Raw genomic sequence first — 27579 nt, forward strand, 5'->3', positions numbered from 1 at the left:
TGTTGGGATTTTGGTTTAGATTGGTTTGTATTATTCTGTTTGGGCTCTGTTAGCATATTGGGATATAAAGTTTAGGTAAAACTTGGGATGCACATGTAAAAAGGAATTCTTTAAGAAATGTCACATATATGTTAGTGTCGGACTGGCCCACTGGGATACAAGGAAAACTCCTGGTGGGCTCAGGTGTCAATGTCTTGCTTCTAACCATTTGGCCTATTTCATGTTCATTCCATATTTCTTAAGGGGCTTAATAATGGAAGATTAGATTATAGTATGTAGAGATAAAAGACTAGGAGAATAAGGAAGTTGAGTGAGGAGAGGAGGGATAATAGTTTGGAAAGAAGACCCATAGTCTAAGGTTTTCTGGTGGGCTGGCATCCCAGTCCGCCAATTTATGTATGTCACATTCAGAATGCAGTGCTGTTTCACTTTAAAATATGACATTGTCAGAAGTATACACCCAGCAGCTGAGTGAATCAGTGCTCTATGCATGAGATCTAGAGCTCAGTTATCATCAATCATGCACCAAAGGCTTTATTCTATAAAAGGGGAATAGCAGACCTGGCATTTTCATCCTGTTAACTCCCAGTAATTGGAATTAGAATTATGTAAAGAAAAATGCTACATCAACTTCCATCCTTATACAAGATAAGGGCATACAACAACCTGTGCTTGATAGAGTATTACAAGGATAGAATTTTCATTTCCTGTAGTTGGTTTCATAAAAGGCACTCATTTTCAAATATTGCAGGGAAAGTAGTATGCATATATATGACTAAAAATTGCAATGTAACTTTAGTTTGTTTAAAAATTGTTGAGATTTGTTAAAACATTGTAACTTTGGCTATCACTTTCCTGCACATCCTTTTGTGTTCAATTTGCTGCAGCCTTCTGTAGTGTGTACTGATATGTTCTGTTTTATTGTACATTTTTGGTACCAAAAAAACGATATTGCTGATTGTTGTGGTTTTGCTCATCAAGAGATTTTCCCCATAAAACGTTAAGTCTTACAGAGAGGAATAAACTGTGATTTAGTAGTTAGATACTGACCAATTGGAACTCTAAAAAGCATGGCAGAAAAAATGCCTCATATCACCCTGCATGTTAAAATGTGTTACTGTTAAAATGCAGAGCTAAAGCCCCCAAATACATTAGTTGGGTTGGAAAAATGTTCTGCTTTACTGAGTGTTATTCCTTTTCTGCTGTTCATTCCCTCAATAGCAATTCTGCTGCCATCATCATTTAAACATGACACCAAAAGTTTGTTGTAGGTGGTGATTCAAGTGAGAATTTAAAAGCTCTTTTTCCATGTTTTAGTTATATAAGTGTGTTCTGTCAAAAAACATCATCAGTTACAATTTATTTACTTTTTCTAGGACAAGAATGGCAGGCAACAGATTGTACTACACTTTTTACTTGCAAACACAACAGAAAACAACAATATAAATTTCACATAGAGGGGTGTTTCACACATATATGTGGTTCTTGTTCCTAACATGCTTGGTGGGGGGGAGGTAGCATACAGCCCTTCCACTTAATTGTTTGTTATTTATAGTTGCACTGAAAACTTTGATTATATAATAGTTGTGCACATCTCATTGACCTTAATTTAAAAATAGTTTCTTCCTTGTTAAATAACAATCAACCAGAAGTACGGTTGGCTTTATAAGAAAAGTGATCACAAATTAGAAACATTCAAGATCTTTGAGTATTTTATTATGATTTTCTCATTCCACAGGATTCCATTACTAATCCATTATGGACAGCCTCCCATTCGCCCACTTCCCATACACAGTTACTGCAGCATTCAATCTATTTGTGCAGCATGATGGTACAGTGGATAGCACTGCAACCTTGTAGCACTAGGGGTATTAGACATGATTCCATCCTGGGATTCCTTCTGCAAGTGCCAGTGTGACAAGGATGTTACATTGTAAGATCCACTGGGACAGAGACCATTATGAATGATTTATAATCTCTGTAAAGTGCTGTGGAATATGTAAAGTATTGTGTAACAATTTAAAAAGTCAGCAAACCCAATGCCTTCTCTTCCCCACACACACATTTTACCCTCTTAGACCTGGAGAGCGAGCGAGAGAGAGAGAGAGAGATGTAAAAGAGGCAAATTGGTAGTTAAAAAGACAGAAATTCAAAAGGTTAAATAGTGATCCCTGTTTTTTGATGCAAGGGTCTCACCTTGAATCATGGCAAAAACAAAACTCTGGGCGCCAATGTCCTTTGTGGTGCTGACCCAGTTTAGGAGTGAGATAACAGGAAAAAAGAATAGCAGCGTTAGCCACAAAATTGCTTTCACTTGTATTTCGTGATTTCACATATGAAATAGTAAAATGCTGTACAATACATTGTTCTCTGTTTTGTTTTTTGTTTTTTTGCAAACAAACATAAATTCACAGAAAAGAATGTCAAATGAAAAATGACTGTACAGTATGTATTTTTCTGCAAATTGGAACAAGCTGATTCCATGCTGAAACCTGACACTTGTAAATAAAATATATTTCCAGAATAAAAAAAAGCCAATTCCTATATTATTAAACATAATCTAGACTAGATGTATCATGAGATGGCTATGATTATTTATTAATATCACATCAATGTTTTTCAGTTTAGTATCTATATGTATTAATGCTATGTATGTTTATAGGATATGATTAGCTCTGTGATCTGAACCGTTACACAGCTTGGCAGCCTATACAGTATATGTGCTCTCTAAGGCCTCTGACTCACTGGTAGGATTATCCGCTGGTGTTTTTTAGTTGGCAGGGAGTATCCAAAAGCTCCTGTGCAACCTTTCACCTACTGAAATATAATTTTCCAAAACTCGCAATAACAGACATATTTAGCCAGAATCATGTAATAGAGTATTTTTCATCTTGCAAAGAATATGCCCTGTGTGTCCTTCATTAGAATTGTCTTAACCCTGGGAGTTCTGAGTGCAAACTAATTGTTCTGCAGAATGCAAGCTCCAATGAGTCTATGCCAGGTTATAAACACTTTGGCTACCTCTGAAAACTTGCACAATGCCATGAATACAGGGATATCAACCATTATGGAAATTACCTGTTACCCATAAAATAAATAAATGCACTGAATTACTCATTCAGCATACAATACATCTCTTTTAAAAGATATGATTATTAAATATCAGCACAAGCTGCAAAAAAATGATTATTATTATAGTGTAGGCCTTTGTTTGATCCATGTTGATTTACATGGAAGGACATCATTCTGCATGCTGCATTCTTCCTTGGAATAGTTATCTATTACTTATTCCTTCCTCCCTGGTGAATATATAAATCTGCACTGAAGTAAGTAATTCAAAGCTGAGATACCTTGTTCCTTGCATTCTGTTTTCTTGCCAACTGTAAGACTGTTTGATAGATTTTTTAATGTTTTAATAGACTAGTGGTGGGCTATGTATGTAACACAACAAGCTGAATGCTTTAAGGCCTTGAATACTGTTGTTAGTTTGTACAGGTATATTGGAAGCATCATTTCATTTCCCTCTGAAACATATCCCTGATTGATACCCCATATTAAAATGGCTTGTGTGCTATTGGCATATCACCTTGCAATACCTGTTTGTTTTGCCAGCAACTTTTTACTGATAATAGATTATAATTACAGTTCCTTAAAGTGAAACTGAGCTTTCTATTGTTTTTTCACTGTGCACCCAAATTATGGAGGCTATTTCAAAAGAAATATATTTGCTTATAGAGACATGATTTATTAAATATTATGCTAATGCCAAACTCGGAAAGGACAAATAATATGGGATTACATTTAGCATCCTTCCAGTCACCTCAAAAAATTTATTAAAAGCAATGTTTTACTACATTGTCTGATTTGTTATCCTACAACGCTTTTCTATTTGAAATTCAAGCTTAGCAATACAGGGGCTGGATGGCTGACTATGGGCCAGGGCAGATGGCTGTTTCATTTCCCTGGATATCCCAGTGTTGTCCCTGAGGCAAGTCTTGAAGGTTTAAAACAATACAAGACACTACAATATTGTCAACTTTGTACTTATACAGTTAATTACTCTTCACAACATAAGTCTTACTTCAGCCTTATAGATACAGTATTTGCTGAAATGATGTAGAACATTTAATTAACAGCAAGTCTGATTATACATGGGGCTCACAGTTATCAACTTAGTTGTAAACAAACTAAAAAAGTTGTGAAAAATATCCTGTAGTTAATGGGGGTAGCTTGCCTAAAAAATAACTGGCATTTTCAGAGTAAAACTATGGTTCATTATACATTAAATTCAATCTATAAAGATACCATTATATAGTGACAATTAACATTTTAAATAATGAATTTACAGTATAGAAGGAGAAAGGGTAGGGTGGGTAAGTAGGAAGAAGACAACTAAACAACTAAATAGAACTAGGATGAGCTGCCTTGCCTCATTACTGCCAACCATGGGGGAAATTCACTAATTGGAGAAAATTCGCCAGTGGCGGTTTCGCCGCCTTTGTCACACTTCGCCAGGTGCAACTTCCCACAGACAACGCTAATTCACTAAGTTGCGAAGTTTCGTCGCCAGCGCTGAACGCTTGCGAAGTTGCGCTAGCGTTACTACGGCAGGCATAGCAAAGTTGTGCTAGCGTTAGATAATTTGCATACAGTGGGAAGTATATGTTGCAGCAAATACTGTACACTACACAAGCCCAGGGAACCTTAATAAAAGAAAATAGAGTTGTTATATTGCCCTACACATGAGCCCACAGTATAGTTTATGTGCCATATGTTAGGAAATGTAGGGGGGGAAGGAGGGTACCCAAAAAAAATGTACAATCTTTTTCAGCCTATCACTCTGTAAAAAGGAAAAGATGCCAACGTTTTTTTGGGACTTAGAAAAATTTTTAACTTTTATTGGACCAAGTCCTATCTGCACTTCGCCTTGTCTGAGGTGTGAAGGCAAGTCTGGCGCAAGAGGTAACGTTCAGTAAAATCCGCATCTTAGTGAATTTGCGTAGTTACGTCCTTTCGTCAGACCGAAAATTCGCCTGGCGTTAGAGTGCGAAGTAACGCTAGAGTCTATTTCCTTCGCTAGCGAATTTATGCCAGCGCCCATTAGTAAATCGGCAAAGTTCCAAAATGACGTCACACTGGCAAATTTTTGCCAGCATTAGTCACTTCGCCCTTTAGTAAATTTGCCCCTAAAGGTTCTCCCTATTGAAATTTGCAGGAAAATCCATGCACAAACAAGGCACCGTAAATAGGTTAACATTTTTACAGAATTTTGATAAATACTTTGGATTAAAACAATACCATAGCTTTATAGCATGATTTGAAAAAACAACTACTGGTTGATGCAACAGTCAGCAAGCATCTTATTTTAATCCAATTACTGGGCCCAAAACAATTAATTTTTGGAGGACATTCTTTTCTTTATAACAAGAATATATAGAGACTTTTTTAGCTTGACTAATAGCCACTCCATCATTACACAATGATCCTTTCATCCATACCAGTAGAGGTGCACAAATGAAAGTCAATATATTTGTAAAGATTCTTTCAAAGCACTGAGATGGCCAAAGGGATGCCCTTCTTTGTGGGATTCAGGGCAAATGGATTAGGATTGCCTTATTTATATTACAAAATATTAATTTATTGCATGTTATATTATAATGGGCAAATACATGGGTTTGCAGGCACATATACAGACATTGTAATACTCTGCCTTATATGTATGTATGTTTATATTTATATATATGTATGTATATATATATATATATATATATATATATATATATATATATATATATATATATATATATATATATATATATATATATATATATATATATATATAATGGTGCATTGTCTAAAGTTGTAAATAACTACATCTACTGTTTAATTAAAATGCTCAATCTAGATGGATATACAGTAAAATTAGCTTTTTCTTTAGAAAAAAATGTTATGGGGATGCTTCGTGTCCTTACATTTATTACATTCCGATTAGCAGGCCCTACAAGTGAAATTAAAAGGCATTTTTATTTCAGAGTAACAACTATGTGCTTCATACTGGGGAAATTGTTTTTATTCATCTATTTTTGATTTTTTAAACTTACATGGAAAATGTAGTTGCAAAATTATTCACTCTGCTTACAATCATGCAAAAAATGGGAATGCCAGTTTCCTATACACATTTTCAAATGCATAAGGCAAGCTCTAATTTAACACTGAGCAGATCCTTCTGCATCTGTAATAAGAAGGAATAATAAAGAGAATATATGAAGAGAATATATGGAAAAACAGGGTATATTAAACTGTAGTAGTAAGCAAGCATTTTGGATGTGTAAAGATTTAATGGTAGGATATCTTCACAAGTACTTTCCGTGCATCTAAAAAAATAGTGTCATATATTAAAAAATATCAACTTATTTCCAAAAGCTCTATCTATTCTATCCCTTTAGCTATAAATTGGGTATCCAGGCTTCTAATCCACTAGTACACTAGCTACCAGAATTTTCGAGGCATACAGATATTGATCACTTCATAGGAAATAAAATTTAGAGTGAGAGGATTTTTTATTATCATTTATGGCCAGTTTTAATACAGGGTAATAAATCAAAACTGGTGATGAAGCACTATCCAGTATCTAAGTTCTTCAGTGGAATCTTTTTCCATTTTAGCATCACGGGTTCATTCAGTTGCTCATTAGGATGCTGGGTTTTGCATTGTAATACCCAAATGCGTATAAATGATTGCATTCGTTCATATATACTTATATAATGTCTAGACTATATTATTATTACTTGTAGCAGTGAAGAGAGAAATACTGTATATAGCTTATACTGAAAACAGCTGTATATTTTGTTCCAACTAACTGCTTATCATGTCTTTCTATGTGTAAATACTAGTTTAAGTACTATCCATATAAATGTGTGTCACTGTATGCACAAAACCCTGTGTTTTTGGGAAAACTTCTCTAATATTAGTTTTGATGTTCATTTTTAATTCTCATTTTACACGTATGCCCCTATATAAACTCAAAAACACACAAATGAAGAAAGTTTATGGCTTTTTTTTTTTTTTCTTCATAAATCTTTTGTCCTTTAGGAAACTATGTAAGCATTAATCAGAGACAGTAAGATCTGTGGTTGCAGAGGACTGTTCTGCATAAATGATTTTGTCTGTGACATTTGCCACAGAACCGCTCTACGGGGATATTACTTAATATTTAGTAATTGTTTTTTCATCAGTGTGGGATATTGATTAGTAACCAACGTCCACTTCTTTATTGGCAAAATACTGCAATTAAATACTTAGCAAAGACTGGTAAAGAGACTTGCAGTTCACAAACAGATGTCCTTACAATATACCTATGTATTTTATATTATAAAACAGTATATTCACTTGTAGGTAAGGTGGATATTACATCATAGAACTGAAATTGTGTCACAATGACCCTGTGCAAATATGTAAATTCATTTTTTTTATGGAAATACATTCATTAAGGTTTCAAACCTGTGCTTAAACCTACCCAAATATGCTGATCCTGATGGATACACTTGCAGCTGTATTGTTTGCATCCTTGCAGACCTTTTAAATTGTCAGGGTTTACAGCCGTCAATAGGCATTGATTTATTGGTATGACTGTTGTCAGTAAACCTCAAGATATAATTTATGTGTGCTTAACAGGATTTATTGAACTTTATATTTATAGAGTTACTTCATTTCACAACAGTTATGTCAATAAATGTGTGTGTGTGTGTGTGCGCGCATGCACACATTTTATGCTTATAATATACTGTATACTATTAAAAGTAGTACACATACTGCAGTGCTATTCGGCTGAGCTTACAGTGTCACATTATCATATTTGTTGAATCACTTATATTTGAGTGAAGTGATGAAATAAAAAAATGTTAAAACATGTTTTTAATTTAAGTTAAAATGATTTTTATTATTATTGATGAGCCAATGGAAAGGTGAAATTACACTGACACTAAGGTGTTCTTAGCTCTGGAATAGTATATACATTGCAGTACCTTGTTAGGGAAGCTTCTTTCCAATATGCTTCAACTGTTCTTAAAAAAAATAACCCTCGATATTCGACTGCCGAAGGTAAATCCTTCTACTTCAAATATCGAAGTCGAAGGATTTACCGCAATTAAATCCTTTCGTTCAATTCGAAGGATTTTAATCCATTGATCGAACGATTTTTCTTCGACCAAAAAAAGCTTACAAAGCCTATGGGGACCTTCCACATTGAGGTTCAGTAGGTTTTAGATGGCGAAGTAGGGGGTCGAAGTTTTTTTTAAAGAGACAGTACTTCGACTATTGAATGGTCGAATATTTGAACGATTTTTAGTTGGAATCGTTGTATTCGAAGTCGTAGTCGAAGGTCGAAGTAGCCAAAAAAACATTTGAAATTTGAAGTTTTTTTTATTCTATTCATTCACTCGAACTAAGTAAATGTGCCCCTGTATGTCAAACACTGGAAAACAGTGCACTAGAACAATGCTGTCCAAATAGCTGTACTCTGCATCTAGCAACATATATGAAATATGGTATCATGTGTAGAGCACTAGCAGACGCAAGACAGCTCTATCCATCACTATTGTCCTCTAGACACTTAGATAGGATAGGATAGGATAGATAGATAGATAGATAGATAGATACAGTTCTGGTGCTCAAGGCAACCCTGTCCTTACTACCTGCCATAGGGCTGGTGGTAAGTTCAGGAGTTGTTGCCTGTGCCCACTAGTGCTTGCTTACATACATGTCTAAATGCCTATGTACCTCCAGCCCACTCTCCACTCATGACAACCACTCTGCACTGCATTACTCTGCACACACAGTAATGTGGAAATGTATAAAAACAGACAGCAAATGTACAAAAAACACAACTGTTTGCATCTGTTTTTTTCCACCTTGCATCCTGCCCTACACTTTTTAAGTGACCCCTTCGGTTGTTAATTATGTAATAATTATAATTACAGTTTTATTTTAAAGAGTACTGTCAGAGATATATCACAGCTCTCTGATGGCTAAGGGATGTTGTTTCATCAGCAGCTCAAATGTCATATGTTGAACCTAAATGTTTCTCAGGTTTAATGAAAGATTCATCTAACTTTGCCCTGTGTCTTGTCCCTGATTAAATTTGTTCAGACACCTAAGGGTTAGTCCACATGAGGAGATTCGGGGAGATTTTGTCGCTGGCAACTAATCGCCTCGTCTTCTGAGCGACAATCTTCCAAAGTTGCCTCCGTGTGTGCATTAGTGCAGGCGACTTTTCATTGTAGCCTATGGGAAAACACGCTGAGGCAGTTCGGGGAGATTGTCGCTCAGAAGATGAGGCAATTAGTCGCCAGGCGACAAAATCCCCCCGAATCTCCTTGTGTGGCCTTACCCTTACACAGGCTTTGCAGGATACTCACAGAAGCATGAGGGTGAGACAGTGAACCAGAGCACAGGCACACACAGGAGCTGGTCTTGTAGAGAATAATTTTTACAGCACCATATAACAGTACACTGTAAAATAGTCTTCTATATACTCTCTGTACAGGAACAGGAAGAAGAGAACACGTGACCAGCTGTTGTCCCAAACTCAAGGTGACAGCACAATATGTTACACACTGGACCCTAAGTTCTCTGAATGAAGCCATGATTAACAACAATAATTTCCAATATAAAGTTCCATTTACTTAGACACCGATTAAATGATTATCTTCTTTACATGCATTGTAAAATCCATAGGAAACACGTCATGTCACACCTAATAAAAAGTTGCAATGCCTAAACATATTCTATGGTTTGGGTTGGCATATAGTAGCACTTTCAGTGATTTTCACCTGTCCTCAGATTCAAGTGCATGAAAAGTATATCCTGCAATTGTCTAGACAGATCTCCAGCTTACTATACTAACAACAAAACAAAAGCCATATATCATTATGCCTAGTAGGATAATATTGTTCTCAAATAGCAATAAATCATTTGCACTTAAAATGCTGTTATAGCATCACAAGCAAAATATCAGTGGGTTTAATTCCCTTATGGTGCCTCCCAGGTTTCATATAAATACAATTCTTAAGCAAATGCAGATACTCTAAAGATTTGCATTATAAGATCAATAGAATATATTTGAGAATTGGTTCAACCAAAGGATTATTGGACAATATAAAATCAGAGTTTTCCATATACCGTGGCCTAAATAAACAAACCTTGACGTTTATCAAAACAGACATGCGGCAATAAAAACAAAAGTGTGATGTGCATTGTATAGTCCTCAGTCTCCTCTAGCATATAGTTAAAGGAACAGTTCAGTGTAAAAATAAAAACCCAGTAAATAGATAGGCTTTGCTAAATAAAAAATGTTTCTATTATAGTTAGCCAAAAATATAATCTATAAGGATAGAGTGACTGGATGTCTAACATAACAGAACAGAACCCAACTTTCTGCTTTTCAGCTCCCTAACTCTTGGTTAGTCAGCAACTTGAAGTGGGGCCATATGGGACATACTGTAACTGCGCAGTGAGTTTGCCACACTTCGCCAGGTGTAGATTCGCCAGTGCTGTGCAAATTCAATAAAGTTCTGAAGTTGCGCCCAAGTTTCCCATCGTTTGCGAAGTTTCGCTAGCGATATAACAATCAGTGGTTTGAAGTTACGCTAGCGATGGCAAATTTGCATACGGCGTGCAGTTAAAGTACAATGGCCGTATATGCAGCAGCAAACACATTACACTACTAAAGGCCAGGGAACCTTAATAAATGTATTCTAATGCTCTACATGTGTGCCCACAGTATAGTTTAGGTGCCATATGTTATTAAATGTAGGGAGGAAGGAGGGTACCCTAAAAAAATTCCATCTTTTTCAGCTATCACCCTATAAAAAGTAAAAGACGCCAGCGTTTTTTTGGACCAATCCCCATCTACTGTATTGCACTTCGCCTGGTCTGAGGTGGTGAAGTAAAGTCTGGCGCAACAGGTAATGTTCAGTAAAATCCTCACTTAGTGAATTAGCGTAGTTGCGTCCCTTCGCCAGAGCGAAACTTCACCTGGTGTAAGGGTGCGAAGTAACTCTAGAGTAGGTCTACTTCACTAGTGAATTTACGCCAGCACCCGTTAGTAAATCGGGGAAGTGGCAAAATTATGTCATGCTAGTGAATTTTCGCTAGCGTTAGCCACTTCGACCTTTAGTAAATTTTCCCCTAGGTGTTCAGATATTATACCTTATGACTGCCCACAAGAAACAGGGAAAAATCTATTTAGACTAGACTGATGTGGCTCTACGCATGCTAACATGTCCCATTTTTCTATATGCTGCTTCCTAATTCTCTCAAATTCATGAACTTTTATTTAGATTTGTAATGTTATTTATGTAAATTTGGTAGAAATCAATTTCATCTTATTGGACATTTTTATCAGTTTTAATTAAAAACCTGTTTTAATCAGTTCAGAATATCTTTAAAGCTAGGTACAACATATGTTATTGGTGATGGTATTCATGGCTTTACTATATCTACTGCACTGGTTGCAACTTGTTTTAGAAGCATCATTTCTGCAGTTTTGACCAATATTCACCGGTTGCATTGCTTTATCAGAAAACTGTTCAGAATTGATTGGATCAGGCCTTTCCAGACTTAAAACCAATATCCCTTCTATCAGCACTTCTGAAGGTCATTGGCAAATCAGTTAATGGATGATACTGCACCTTTCACATAATCCCCTTTTAATCTGATCTGATGTTGCATTTTTGAGCAAACCACGTGGATCCTACAAGTTTTGCTGATAAGAAATGATACATCTGAAAGAAATGGGGCTAATCGTCATGCTTCCAGAGCAATTATTGTGGGCATGAGAACAAAAAGAAATACACAAGTTTAGCATTTTTCAGCACTGGTCACTGTGTGCCTCAAAGAATTGTATTGTACTTCCTTCTGACATTTTAAAAATGTAAATTTCACATAATTTCCATAAAAATATCACTTGCACAGAACTGAACAATTTACTGATACAAATGTGTTTCCATGACTTCCATTAAAGCACTCATACACTGATAATATACAGAAGGGGGTATATTTTTAAATGACAAGGAATTAACTCTGGTAATGAAAGCTTAAATGAACTGCAAACTGCATAAATGCTGATTCTTTTGCTGAGCAGTTATTCCTGTAAAAGGTATGAATCACAGTTTTTTCCTGTGGTGAATAATAGAGTAAAAATGTTTTATTAAATATATAATTTTCTCAATACCTCTTGTTTTTGCACCTATTAAAATGCATGTGAGGCAATTGCTTCAGGACAAAGCATATTTGGTATTTTTCTTGCTCCTCTATTTCACATATTAACTAACAGATACAATTTTAATAAACTGAGTAAATCATACTTAGCTTCAAATGTAGTCATAATACTCTTTATGCTATGTACACTGTAAGAGGTTTCATATGTTAAGCCATAGGGGATACCAATTATCACAGCATTTGTCTGCAGTTTGTACAATATTGATGTTTGTGTTGAATGCTGGAAGGAGCACACATTGCCGCAGGATAATAATGATGCTTGAGTTGTAATTTGGCAAGGGTGGAGAAGTTGGATGCTTCTAAATCCTCTTGTCCTGCAGTTCAGAAGAATAGAAATGCAGTTCCTTTGTTGCTGTTACTACATGTTTTTGCTTAATAAAGAGATGAAGTTTCCGTTCCCATGGAAACCTTTTTAAAAGTTAAATAAAGCCCTTTACTCCCTTATCAAGCTATCAACCTAACAGTTGAAAACATACAAATCAGTCTAAGGCATATGGCACATAGACGTTATGATCCCTGCTCAATCTGGTGAAAACCAGTAGTGGTCAAAACACCCCTGTCTACTTGTCATTAGTCTTAATATCATTCACAGGGAAGCACCATGTTGTCTTATGACAGACCTCTAGTTAATAAGTTCAAGTCAGTGGCATTTTTACCACTACTGGTTTTCGGCAAATGGCAGGGGTAGACAAAACACCCTTTGCCACAGGCCTGCCTATAAAATGTGGGGCTTGTTAGGGTTTGCAGGACTTTATCCAAAAAGAAAGTCTTCCGTGAAAATAAATATGTACGTGCACTAAATTTAAAAAAGAAACTTGTAGAAGCAATTTAGAGTATTCATTAGACTCCTGAGATTGTGACGTTGTTGCTACCAGGCCAGTATATTGCCATCCCAGCTGGTAATATGTTGCTTGATGCCAGCTTCGTTTAAAGAAAGACTACATATCAATGAAGGTGGCAACCCTAACCTTAGCACAGGTGGCTTGACCCTACATGTAGTAAACCAACAGTGCTAATATGAAAGTATACAAGAAATACACATTGAGGAAAACACTACTATTTTTACCTTTTTGTGTGTAAATACTTTGGCGACACTTCTCCTGCCTCTTCATGTTTTTTTAAAATAATAGTTACTCTTCTCACTTCTTCTCCTCTGCATTTCCACCTGTTCCAGTCATTGAGGCGGTTGGATCAAACAAATGGAAAATCTGTTTTGGCAAGCCATTTGCCATTTTGGGTATCATACAAGAAGGCCCATGTATGGCACCATTATTAATGAGTTGATTAGATCAGCCACAAAAAAATTGTGAAAGCTGGTTTTTATCTGTTTTTTATTTGAAACACAGTTATGGTTGTTATATAATGAATAGTTTTTTTAATCCAATATAATGTTTTACATTCATTGAATCAAGTCAGATAAATATTAAAGGGGCGGTTCACCTTTGAGTTACTTTTTAGTATGTTATAGAATGGTCATTTCTAAGCAACTTTCAATTGGTCTACATTATTTATTTTTTAATTATTTGCCTTCTCCTTTTGACTCTGCTCTGTTAGTCTACAAATTACTGCTACTTTTTCTTACTCATATCAATGAATAGGCCTCTCCTATTCATATTCCGGTCTCTTATTGAAATCAATACATGGTTGCCAGGGGAATTTGGGTCCTAGCAACCAGATTTCTGAAATTGCAAACTGGAGAGCTGCTGAATAAAAATTTAAATAATTCAAAAACCACACATAAGAAATGAAAACCAATTGCAAATTGTCTCAGAATGTCATACTAAAAATTCATTTAAAGGTGACCAACAACTTTTAAAACAATGTTGGCAACTGATTTGTTTCATTGTTATTATATAGCCTGTTTGTAATGGTTCATGATTTTCAGAATAGCTGTACACAACTTTAGGGATGATACAAAAAAAAGAAAAACAGAAGCAATCCAAAACAAAACATGAATGGTCCTGGTTTGACTGTCCTGGCAAATTGGCTACTATTTGCTTTGAAATTTGCTTTGCATGGTGGATATCCTTCTGTCACCTGAAAGACCTTCAAGAAGTTAAAAAATGTTTGTATTAAAATGTATTGAGAAAGTAGAGTATATCTTCTCTAAAGTGTCTCTTTCCTAAGGAAAAATAACATTTGACAAACCTTTCTTTATCAGTTAAATCTGTCCTCTTAAATGTTCTGGTCATTTCTCTGAATATTTTCCATTAAATACTGCTTTTAAGATGGGTGCCCAGTACATTAATACAGTGAAAAAGTGTTTATATACTGTATCTATTACAGCGAGATTAAATAGTTTCTGTATGTAACTTCATAAAAAGCATAGTCTCAAATATAGAACTGATGATTATATTGCAATTATTCAAAACATATGAAACAGGGTATGTTCATCAGAAGAAAGCAGCATTTTCATCCAATCTACCTCTTCAAGTCATTAAAACTATAGTAAATTATAGATTTTTTTTGTCATATTGGATAAGACATGGTAGAATGACCAAAACTCACATTTAATATATTTAATCAAAATATTTGTGGTTTCTTAGCAATATAATTTTATCATTGATCGTTCCTTATTAAAGAAAAGGTATGGGCATTTTGTAAACAATATCCTCTCCACTTTTCTAATATATGTTCCAATGTGTACTACCCAAGAAGAAATAACAATAACACAGCTCAATAATGGTTACATTTAGAGGCAGATTTATCAAAGGTCGAATTGAAAATTGTAATTTTTAAATTTGAATTTCAAGTTTATTTTAGTGTAATTTGACTAGGGAATAGTTTAAAAAAATTCAATATTCGAATTTTGAAATGTATCATGTACTGTCCCTTTAAGAATTCAAATTCAGCTATTCGCCATCTAAAACCTGCCAAATCTGTGTTTTGGCCTATGGGGGACCTCCTACAATCAATTTGGAGTCGCGTGGTGGACTTTTGAAAATCAAATTTTCAAAATTCGAGTTTGCATTTCACCTGGATTTAATTTTTTTTTATTTTTTAATAAATTTCGATTGGTTGTTTTTTTTTTTAATTTTGAGTTTATGGGAGTTTACAGTATTGGAGTTTTTATAAACGCCCATGAACTCTAAATATGACCCTTGATAAATATGCCCGTAAATTTCTGTTTTAAAATACTTCAAGTTACATATTCACCTATAATATTTTAATACATGATATACTGTATAATATACTGTATGTAGAACAATAGATTAATCAACAAAAATAATAGGCAGTGTAAGAGAATATCTGATTTCCAATCCAAAAGTCCTCTATGAGCCACAAAACTGCATATTAGATCACAGCCTTTTGTTCTCACTTAAAAACTCAAGATGTTCCTTCTCAGTTTTGTTCTCAGAAACAAAAGATCTTGATTTTCAGTGCGTAAGTCTTGTGTGTTTGACAGGCTATTCAGATGAAACCTGGACCCCATAAATATTTTATTTTCAGTATGTTATCTCACCCAATGAAGAAAATAATTATACTTACTTGTGGTTTAAAGGAGAACGAAAGTCAACATTCCCAAAATCTCACAGAAGCATTGCCAAAAGTCCTTCTCCTAAGCCACTGCAGCAAAAAATTATATTTGATATATGATATGAATCTAAAGGTGAATTAAAGATGTATATTTCATTGCAATTTAAATTATTATTGGTTTATCTCTTTGATCAATATTTAATTATCAAATATTGTAAAGTTGCTCAAAATTGCATTTTCTTTCATGCAGAAAACTGTTTTAGGTAAAGATCTGCGATAAATGAACATCTCAAGTACAGTTACTAAGTAGAAACCAAGCATAGATTTTCAAATTATCATTTGTAAACTTGTGACAAAGTACAGTTTAAAATTTGGTCAAAAAAAGACTCAAAGAAATGTAAGTAATTATTAATGTATGTTTACAAAGTTCTAGAAATGTTGTTCTCATATTGTCTCAATATTCAAAATATTATAAAACAAAATTCAATGCACTGAGTGTGCCAAGACCATCGGGATAGTTTATTCTGTTTCCATTTGCATGCAAACCTTTTTTGATCTTTCCGCCAATTAGGTTGGCAATAAATATAGCTAGGGAAACCTGAAATGTAATTTTGTAGCTACAGTAATATTTTTTGATAGAATTTTAATGAGTCATTTAAGTGTATGATTACTTCATGCCATCTGCTACGTGCCCATTTTCATTTCACACTACCACTTTGATTATTTTCATATAGTTAAGAGATAAGCCAAATAAAGGAGCAATATCTGTCAAGGGTTATTTTAATTATCACATTATCTTTTGAGTTTTTTTAATTACCAAATGTACCTTCTAATGCAAACAGAGAACAGTACTTTAGTAACAGATCTGTCAACAAATGTTATGTAATTTATCATTTATATATTTTCTTTATCTCAACTCAACTGAAGTAATATATGAAATGTTGTGTTATTATATTGCTTAAAGGAGCATTAAACCCTAAAAATTAATATGGCTGTAAATAACATATTTTATCTACTGAACTTGTCACTCCAGCCTAAAGATTAAAAAATCAAATGTCTGGTATTTATTAAGCAAAAAAAAAATTCGAAATTTCAATGTAAAAAATCGGCATCTAAAAGCTGGTGAGTCGGTCAGTGGGAGTCCTAGGCAAAATTCAAGGCATTTTTCTAATTCAAGATTTTTGAGTGTGTAAACTCACAAATTCAAGTCAACTCTAAAAACTTTTGGTAGTCAAATTTTTTTCCTCAATTGTTTTGAAGTTTTTTATATTCTCATATTTTCAGTAATAAACCACCATTTGTGTTTTTTCGAAGTAAATAAACCTCACAAATTAAGTTTTTGATAAATAAGCCCAATAATGTACATTTCTGGCCATACTTCTTTAGTTAAGCTTTCGTTTCTTTCTCTTTAACTCTAGAACTGGCCAATTAAGTACCATTCATGTTGCTACAATTTGTTAAAGGGCTGTATAGCACAGAGGAACACTGAAGCTGGCATTGCTTTATGGTATCTCTGCAACAGCTACAGTGGTGTGAAAAACTATTTGCCCCCTTCCTGATTTCTTATTCTTTTGCATGTTTGTCACACTTAAATGTTTCTGCTCATCAAAAACCGTTAACTATTAGTCAAAGATAACATAATTGAACACAAAATGCAGTTTTTAAATGAAGGTTTACGTTTTTAAGGGAGAAAAAAAACTCCAAATCTACATGGGCCTGTGTGAAAAAGTGATTGCCCCCCTTGTTAAAAAATAACTTAACTGTGGTTTATCACACCTGAGTTCAATTTCAAAGGTTATAAAGCCATTTCTAAAGCTTTGGGACTCCAGCGAACCACAGTGAGAGCCATTATCCACAAATGGCAAAAACATGGAACAGTGGTGAACCTTCCCAGGAGTGGCCGGCCGACCAAAATTACCCCAAGAGCGCAAAGACAACTCATCCGAGAGGCCACAAAAGACCCCAGGACAACATCTAAAGAACTGCAGGCCTCACTTGCCTCAATTAAGGTCAGTGTTCACGACTCCACCATAAGAAAGAGACTGGGCAAAAACGGCCTGCATGGCACATTTCCAAGGCGCAAACCACTTTTAAGCAAAAAGAACATTAAGGCTCGTCTCAATTTTGCTAAAAAAACATCTCAATGATTGCCAAGACTTTTGGGAAAATACCTTGTGGACCGACGAGACAAAAGTTGAAGTTTTTGGAAGGTGCGTGTCCCGTTACATCTGGCGTAAAAGTAACACAGCATTTCAGAAAAAGAACATCATACCAACAGTAAAATATGGTGGTGGTAGTGTGATGGTCTGGGGTTGTTTTGCTGCTTCAGGACCTGGAAGACTTGCTGTGATAGATGGAACCATGAATTCTACTGTCTACCAAAAAATCCTGAATGAGAATGTCAGGCCATCTGTTCGTCAACTCAAGCTGAAGCGATCTTGGGTGCTGCAGCAGGACAATGACCCAAAACACACCAGCAAATCCACCTCTGAATGGCTGAAGAAAAACAAAATGAAGACTTTGGAGTGGCCTAGCAAAGTCCTGACCTGAATCCTATTGAGATGTTGTGGCATGACCATAAAAAGGCGGTTCATGCTAGAAAACCCTCAAATAAAGCTGAATTACAACAATTCTGCAAAGATGAGTGGGCCAAAATTCCTCCAGAGCGCTGTAAAAGACTCGTTGCAAGTTATCGCAAACGCTTGATTGCAGTTATTGCTGCTAAGGGTGGCCCAACCAGTTATTAGGTTCAGGGGGCAATTACTTTTTCACACAGGTTTGGATTTCTTTTCTCCCTAAATAATAAAAACCCTCATTTAAAAACGGCATTTTGTGTTTACTTGTGTTATCTTTGACTAATAGTTACATGTGTTTGATGATCAGAAACATTTTGTGTGACAAACATGCAAAAGAATAAGAAATCAGGAAGGGGGCAAATAGTTTTTCACACCACTGTATAATAAAGGCTTGGGAGCTATACATACTAAGCCCACTACGTTCTATTACAGCCACAGTAAACTTCCAACTACCCCAAATGATTTCAGAATGTGGGGGTAATTTTCAAATGACCTGGATGGAAATGTAAATGCCTGAAGGGACACACAGTTGCTTCCCTTAGTGCTCATTCACTTACAGCCAGAGCGTAGCTGTGCCCTGTTACAGAAGTTTAATATCCTGCATGAGAGATGAAGCACATGCAGCCCTGTCCGTACCACCTTTGGAAGTACAACTGCCACCCTTTTAGTCTTTTGGGGTGGATTATTAATAGAGTAGGAAACCACATAAATTACAGGCAGTAGAATAATTTAGGGAGGATTTTTTAAAATGTGTTTTTAGCCTTGAACATCTTTCTAATAACCTGTGATCTTTTTATACAAATAATTATTCTACATGTATCAATGTATACGATTATATTCTTCTACCACAACAAAAAAACACAAGAATGCTTTTCATGACTGCACTGCTGTTTCACAATGCTTTTTATAGCATTTTATTTTCTGGAATCAAAGTACAACATTTATTCCTCTTTGTTCATTTTATGCTTTGTAATATATTCAAAGAGGCTGGTTCATCATACAACGTACTGACATAGAGTAGCTTGTGCAAAATACATTTGGAAATAACCACTGCTGTATCAGTTCGGGTTTAATGAATCTTTAGTGCCAGACACCAGAGCACTGCACTGATGTATTTTAATCATTGCAGAGAAGGTAACAGCCTGCGCTATTGTCTTATCAATGTTAGGAGACAATGTACATGGAGTTGAACAAAATGGGCACTTGTAAGAAGGAACAGAGAGTATACATTGCTGTTTTGCTGATTCTGTTTCTTTAAGTATGACTTGCCAGTGCTCGTTGAAATAGTACATTTAACACTCAGATGCATGAGAAATCAATTCTCACTTTACATTGGAGAGAGTATGTATTTCATATTTTATCAGGGTACAAAACAGTTTCTTTATCGGGCATATCCACATTGACAATAAACTCTTCAATGTTAGCAACTGACCTCTGTGAAGCAAGACACATGGTTGAATGTCAGCCTTCAACACCATTCCTTTTTACATAATATCCATTAAATGCCCTAAATAGTGGAATTTTTTGGAGAAACTAAGCATAATTTCAGCCTAGAGGTTACATAAATCCCTCCTGAGATTATGAAAGAGGAATTACTTCTGCAGGAATTCAACAATCTCACCACATCACAAGAGCTTGAGACCACATCCCTCTGGGGAAAAAGATGTTCCACCACCAAAATCAGCATGAGATAGGAATCAGTCCTTCAGAGAAGTACTGCTACCACTGAAGGGAGAGCCTTCACCCAATAACTACAGTAGCACAGACAGGAGTAAGACCAAGTAGCAAGGAAAAACATCTGCCCCCAACAAACAGGAAACAACTAGCAACAGTAGATATTGCCACAGGTACTTTACCTACATTATCAACATCTTATTAGTTATACAGGTACAATATGAGACGTTATACAGAATGCTCGAGATCTGGGGTTTTCTGGATAAGGGATATTTTAGTAATTTGGATCACCATATCTTAATGCGGCTAAAAATCATTGTAAGATTAAAGAAATAGGATTGTTTCACTGCCAATATGGCTTAATTATATCTAAGTCTGGATCAAGTACTGGGTACTGTTTTATTTTTACAAAATAGAGAAACATTTTAAAAAGTGTGAACTATTTCATTAAAATGGAATCTGTGGGAGATGTCCTTCCTGTAATCTGGAGCTTTCTGGATAACCGGGTTCCAGATAATAGATCCCATAACTGTAAATATGTCCAAGGGGTAAATGTACTGAGCGGCAACGGCTTCACAACAATCGCAACACTTCTCCAGGCGAAAATTCGCTCAGACAACGCAAATTTACTAAGATGCAAAGTTTCCTCCTGGCCAATGAACGCTGGCAAATTTTCGCTAGCGTTATTTCAGCAGTGTGAGCAAATCAAAGGGAAGATGCGCTAGTGTTGAATTCTGCGTCAGTCTTGCACTAATTTGTATAATTTGCACCTCTTTATGTTACATGGTGCATCTAATACATTACATTTACACTGATAACTACACATGTCAAGGGAACCTTAATAAAGTCAATAGAGTTGTTATAATGCCCTACACATAAACCCGCTGTAAAATAATGTTCCCATATGTTATAAAATGTATGAGGGCAACAGGTTACACAAAAAAAATGTAAGACTTTTGCAGCCTATCACCCTAAAAAAAGGAAAAGACACCAGCATTTTTTGAACTTAGATATGATGTAAGTTATTGAAGTTCTATGCACTCCATTGCACTTCGCCTGGTCTGAGCTGGCAAAGGCAAGTCTGGCGAAAGAGATAACGTTCAGTAAAATCTGCATCTGAGTGAATTTGCGGAGTAACGTCCATTCGCCAGAGCAAAAAATTTGCCACCAAATTGACACCTGCGCCCATTAATATATCAGCGAAGTCGAATCGGTAACGGTAAGTGACTAACTGTTGCGTTAGTCACTTCGCCCTTTAGTAAGTCTGCCCCAAGCCTGTCTGTTGCAGTATCATTGACTGAGTGGAACCACTTCAGATTTGCGGTTGATGAGAAACTACCTGTCAGGGGACCTATCGGCTCCCAAATGGAGTAGTACGGACCAAGGAACAAGAGTCCAAGACCGAGGTATGCGAAGGGTTAAACAGGCAAAGTTCTTCAGGCAGGCAGCGAAGGGTCACAGGCAAAGTTCTTCAGGCAGGCAGCGAAGGGTCAAAGTCCAGAACAAGCAGGGATCAAGATCAGGGAACAAACAGGAAATCTTCACAGGAAACACCCAGGTACAATGCAGGCAAGAATACCTATAATTGGGCAGGGTTTCAGTGTCCAGGGTGCCCTTTTATGGCAAAATCCCGGCACCAGTGATGACATCATCATGCAGCGACAACACCCATGTGTTCAACATGGGCACCGCCATCTTAGATTTTCATTAGCACCAGTGATGACATCATCATGCAGCGACACTGCACCCATGTGTTCAACATGGGCACCGCCATCTTGGATTTTCATTGCGACCGCCGGGAAGGTGAGCAGCGCCGTCGGGTGCTTCTGGCAATCCTGACACTACCCTGCCTACATCATCTTGCCATGTGCACTGCAGGACGCCACAAACATTAGTCATGATCAGCTATCCCCTGTCCAAGACAACATACCATAGAACTTTCAGAACTGTATAGTTTCATTTGGAGAAATGCAGGGGATTTATACATAAGTTCAAATTGCAACCTATAGGTATCGTTGGCAATGACACAATGATTTTGAAAATGATTAACGAAATATTGGCTTCCTGTGTTACCACACCATTAAACCATCACTGCATTTTTGCCTCTGCTATAACCTGCTAAACTGTATCTTGAATATGACAAGAACATAATATTGTGTATTGCATAGACTTAAAACACCTCCTTGAAATCTCAGAAAATGTTTACTTAATAAAAAGACAGGTCATATAACTGTGAAGTTCTTATCTAAACTATTTTCATTCATAAGCATGTTTTGGAGTTTATTTTCTTTAAAACCTTAAATTAAAAAAAAATCTTTCTGAACAGAAGGTGCACAGAAATGTTATCCCTATTTTGGTGCTGGTAATTTCAAAACTCTTGCTGAACCTTTTCAACACTTCGTTGCCCAGAAATGTTTACGTCCTCCTTGTCAGGACCTACGGGAGCGCTCAGCGGCGCACCAGCGGGATGACGCAGGAGTGATGACGTCACCGCTGGCGCCGAAGTTTGAAATAAAAGGGCGTCTTGGATGCTGAAACCCTGCCCAATTATAGGTATTATTTACTGTGAGTACCTGGGTGTTTATATATTGGCTGATTCCTTGAACTTGACCTTGCCTGAACTTTGACCCTGATTTGTATGCTGCCTGCCTTTTTGATCTCTGCCTTAACTTTGGATTACGCTTTATTCTTTAACCCTTGCCTGTACTGTGAATTTGGACCTTGACCCCAAAGCTTCCTCCCTGGTCCAAACTACTCCCACTGGGAGCCGCTACTGTATCTACAGTACAAGTGCTTGTTTCAGTACTTTACCGGTTGTGTTGCTCAGATCAACCAATCAATAATTAGATTTAAACAGTTAGAAAACAAAAGCAAAGATCTGATTGATTGCTATGAGCAACATTACCGATAATGTTTTACTCCACTTTTTATACATCATGAGAAATAGACAGATGGACAGATCCCATCTGCAGAGACATCGCCAATTTACAGGCATAGAGGACAATTCACTAGCAAAAGAGACAGTCGCTAGTGCAGTGATTACACACAATTGAAAGCAGGTTTAGCACCTTTAAAGATGCAAGCTGCAAACAAGCACCTTTCTTCACTCAAATCTAAATACAAGTACAAAAGGAATATCCAAATTAAGTTTTGTTAAATGCAATTTCAGGTAAATATATGCTTATATGCTCACTTTAGAGTGTATCAAGTGTATCCTGGCAGACTTACTTTATCTTGCCCTTGCCCATCCTTCAGTAACCTTACCTCATCAGAGAGGGACAAACTGGTTGTTTTTTCTCCCTTCCTTTTGTTTTATTTATTCGCTAAAACATTTTGCTTGTGTCAGCTTCCGCAATGTCTCTTAGCCAGCAGCAACTTAAAACTAAAGCCATAAATTTTTTTTTGTAACAATGAACTACAGTGTGTGTCAGCATTTTCTTTAAAGCTTTTAGAAGACTTCCCTTTGATAAGTCTACAATAATGTATTTTTGTCCAGACATTTTTGTAAAATCAAGATGTGTATTTTATTTTAGCATTTTACAGAGACCCCTACAGCACAGCAAGTTGACTGTTTCCACTGGATCGGTGAACTGCCCAAAATATTTTCTTATTTATGATCCAATATAGTGTTATTAATCCCTAAAACTATGTTTTGTCATTAGTGTTCATAAGATTATAATACAATAACCAAAGTTTAGAGCATCTTGTGTTGTGTTTTCATGGGGCTCCCTTGCACAGCAACCCCACAAAGTTTGGCAATCATTGTAATTTACTATATAGCCACATCCAGTTAGACTGTAAGCTCTAGGGGTCAGGAACTTGTTTATACTTGTGTCTTTACACTGAACTGTTAATCTTTAATGCAACTGTACTTATTTGTATTTGTAATTATGATGACCCCTGTTTGTTCTATTAACTTTATTGTTCTGCTGTACAGGGCTGCATACATATGTAAAAAAAATTATATATATATATACTGTACATACATACATAAAAAAATATACATACATACTGTACAGCTGATAGTTCTACAACATGTTTTTTAGTGCAACCAAAGAAATATATACCCAGTAAATTGGTTAAATTGTTTGGTAATATTGTCACTGGATTAAATTATTAGTAGTTTTAGTGAAAGGAACATTTTTTTGCACATATTTATAAAGCACCAACTCTGAAGATCCAGGGTAGAACTACACGAGCACTTTTAGTTAAAAAGTGTTTCTTATGTTTTGATTAAATCAGAAATTTTGAGGCCCAGTACAAGTTATTTATCTGCCCCCTGAACAAAGGGTTGATGGAATTGTGGGATATTTTTCAACTGCACTACTATGAGACAAACTAACAAATCTGATAAATACACAGTTGCAATATACAGTATGTTGATGGAACATATCTTTTTCCTAAAATTTCATTATGTGAATGCAAGAGCTAAGAGGGTGTAGCTAAGGAAAAGTGAGAAAGAGAAACCTTTGAATGTTTTAAATGCATAAATGTGACATGTGTTAATGTGTAAATATAAGACAGCGATGTATGAATATTTGGATGATTTTAAAAATAAACTATTAAAGGGCACCTGTTGGGTAAAAATGTTATCCCCAACCAAAGGTGCGGGCTAATAGAGCCCGCATTCTGGTTGGGGATAACAGAAGTTTTTTTTTTTAAAAAAATGCCCCCGCCAGTGCTACGCTTCCCACACCCGGTGCGAGCAGCCATGTCCGGTCACTCGCATGCGCATAATGAAAATGTGCCACGAATTGCTCATGCGTGTGACATCACATGCATGTCGTGCACATGTGAGTTACACAACATAGCTGCTCGCACCGGGAGCTCCCTCCCTGTGCGAGTAGCGTAGTGCTGGCGGGGGCTTTAGTTGGGGATAACATTTTTACCCAACATGTGTCCTTTAAGTAATAACAGTATACCTTTATATGACCTTTCATAATTTTTTAATCTGTTTTTAAAATATCTAGTTCACTTTGTATTAAAACTTTTGTGTCAGTCCAAGCTTCTTGTGAAAGATTGTGTATTCCAGATATAATAGCCTCATCCATCTTGTTAAATAACGTGAACTCAGCCATTTACAGTATTAGTTAAATATAATTCTGTTTCCTAAAGGGTATAGAAATGACAGTTTTTTTTACTTTTGACAGTAAATACATAAGTTTAAGGAACCTGTCATCTAAAATAAATTTGGAGACCTTTCCATTTTGTACTAGGAGCTTATGTGATGAGAGGAGTAACAGGAGAAAAAGGGTACTTATCTAAAGAGCTATGAATTATATAGCAATCTGCTCTCAAAGTACAGGCAATTTGAATTACTGTTTATAACTGGGATATTGATTTTAGTGGCAGGTTCTCTTTAATAATACTGCCATTGATAATTCTTTGGCCTTTTATATTACACTGCCCTTTAAAGTGACTTTATTTCTGTTCTAAGGGCTCTTTGATACTTACATTGTACCATATTCATCCTTTCATCTTCCTTTAGCTGTGAGTTCCCGCATTATGTGATTAAACATAAGCATTCACATCTACCAGGGACATCTCTAAAAAGTACAATAAGCACTAACATTCAATAATATCAATAACAAGCATGAATATACACTCAATGACATAAGACTATCATTGACCCAGTTGCATTCTTCCATTGCTTTACTTAGACAGAGTATCCTATTTTGTTGATTTATACAAACAGTAGCCCTCTCACAGGAAGGTGGGTGACCTCCTTTCATGCTTCTGTCCTTGTTTCTTTTCTTACCCTGGCTTAGAAAAAGACATAGAATTAAGTGGGATCAAGAGTACTGAGCTTTGCTTGCCAGGGAAAATTGCTGCTCTTAATTTCACATTTTGATTATTTTATTTGTTGACAGGTCCAGAAGCAATATATTTATACATAAATACATATCTGATGAAGTGTCATTTGGTTATTAATTTTATCACTGACATCAGTCACATCTGCACCAGCCAGTGGAGCTTACAATCTAAGTTCCTGTGACATTCCTTTAACATGGACATGGTCCATATTACCAGGAGCCGATAATATGCCTGTATATTTTTGGAGTTTTTGGAGTTTGGCAGGGAACGGGAGTATCCATGGGTAAACCCACACAGAAAAAAGGAGAACATAATGCCCTGGCTGTAGAACCTTAAAATTGCAAAGCAGCAGAGCAAACTATTGCACCACCATGCTGCCACAATGTTGTCTCTCTCTCTCCAGCATAGGTTACATTTTTTTTAGAACCAGCTGAATGAATTATCTTACTTGAGCTTATAGACTGTGGTATTATAAGCCCTTACACATTTATCGTTCAATGATTAGTACAGTGACTGTAAATTTTATAACTTAAGCACCATAGCACAGGGATCATTTATATACAGTACTGTATGCCCTTGAGGCAAGGTCAAAGTCACTAACGAGTGCAAAATTCCTCCAGTTAGTACTCATTCATTTAGAGGCCCATTTATCAAAGGTCAAATTTTAGTGGTTTTAGAGGTCTTTGGAAACAACGATTAAACTCACTTTCTCTAAACTCATGAATGCCATGAGAGATATTAATAGATCCAATTATAATAAAAAGTATGAATGAATAAAATGCTAATAAATATGAAAATCTCAAAAACCTTAAAACATTTGAGTTTTTCAGGCAAGTACTAGTGAAAAAAATCTGAAAATCTCTAAAAGACAGAATTGATTAAAATGGTCCAATAGGATTAGCGCAGCTCCCGTTAATTTCTATAGGACGTCAAGAGCATATATATATATATATATATATATATATATATATATATATATATATAAAAAAAAAAACAGCGTAGGAATTCCGCACACCATTACTGAACTCGATTGACCCGAGTGCTACTCACAAATTGGGAATAGATACAAAGCTTGGATACGTGGGTGCACATCAGGAGCCTTTAGACAAAAAGAAAATAGATTAAAAATATAAACTTTTATTAGAACATTTTAAAATAGGTCAACGTTTCGGTCTCCACCTAAGACCTTTGTCAAGACCATAACAAATGTTAAAATGTACCTCATTAAATAAAGAAAGTATGGAAGCACTCACCCAATCACGAATAGCAAGGAAGGTCACATGTGTAGAGGTTAAGGAACCACCCCAAAGGAGGAGAGACCCAGGTGTACTTAATCACCACAAATCAGGGAAGAAAGAGAACTAAAAAGCCCCTGTGGTGAAAAGGGAATATAAACACAATAAATAAGAAAGGTAACAAATTAAAATAGAAAAAGAAAAAGAAAAAGAAAGAAAACCCAGGCCAATAGCCACTATGTAGAGAAATATATGTAAAGGGCAAAAAGATACCTAAATAAGACACTTATTACATAATAGGTAACACAGTCTCGCAACAATATGCCTGAAGCTGTCAAGAGCTGTAAGATCTAATCATATCAAAAATAAAGAATAAAGCCATAAAGCAAACAAAGGATCAGCGTTGATTTAAAAAGCAAGTCAGAGGGCAGTTCTCATTCAGACCGTTAGGGGCAAGAGTGTTCAACTTCTTAATCCAAAAGACTTCCCTCTGAAGCAGCATTTTTGAACGATCACCCCCTCTC

General features: G+C 35.9%; 1 protein-coding gene across 7 annotated transcripts in view; it reads left to right on the forward strand.

Annotated features, from left to right (window-relative positions):
* The window catches only part of magi2.S (membrane associated guanylate kinase, WW and PDZ domain containing 2 S homeolog), a 375483-nt gene that overhangs the window by 88181 nt on the left and 259723 nt on the right, over positions 1–27579 (forward strand). The window lies entirely within an intron of this gene.

Source organism: Xenopus laevis, chromosome 3S (genome assembly GCF_017654675.1).
Source record: "Xenopus laevis strain J_2021 chromosome 3S, Xenopus_laevis_v10.1, whole genome shotgun sequence".
NCBI classification, from domain to species: domain Eukaryota; kingdom Metazoa; phylum Chordata; class Amphibia; order Anura; family Pipidae; genus Xenopus; species Xenopus laevis.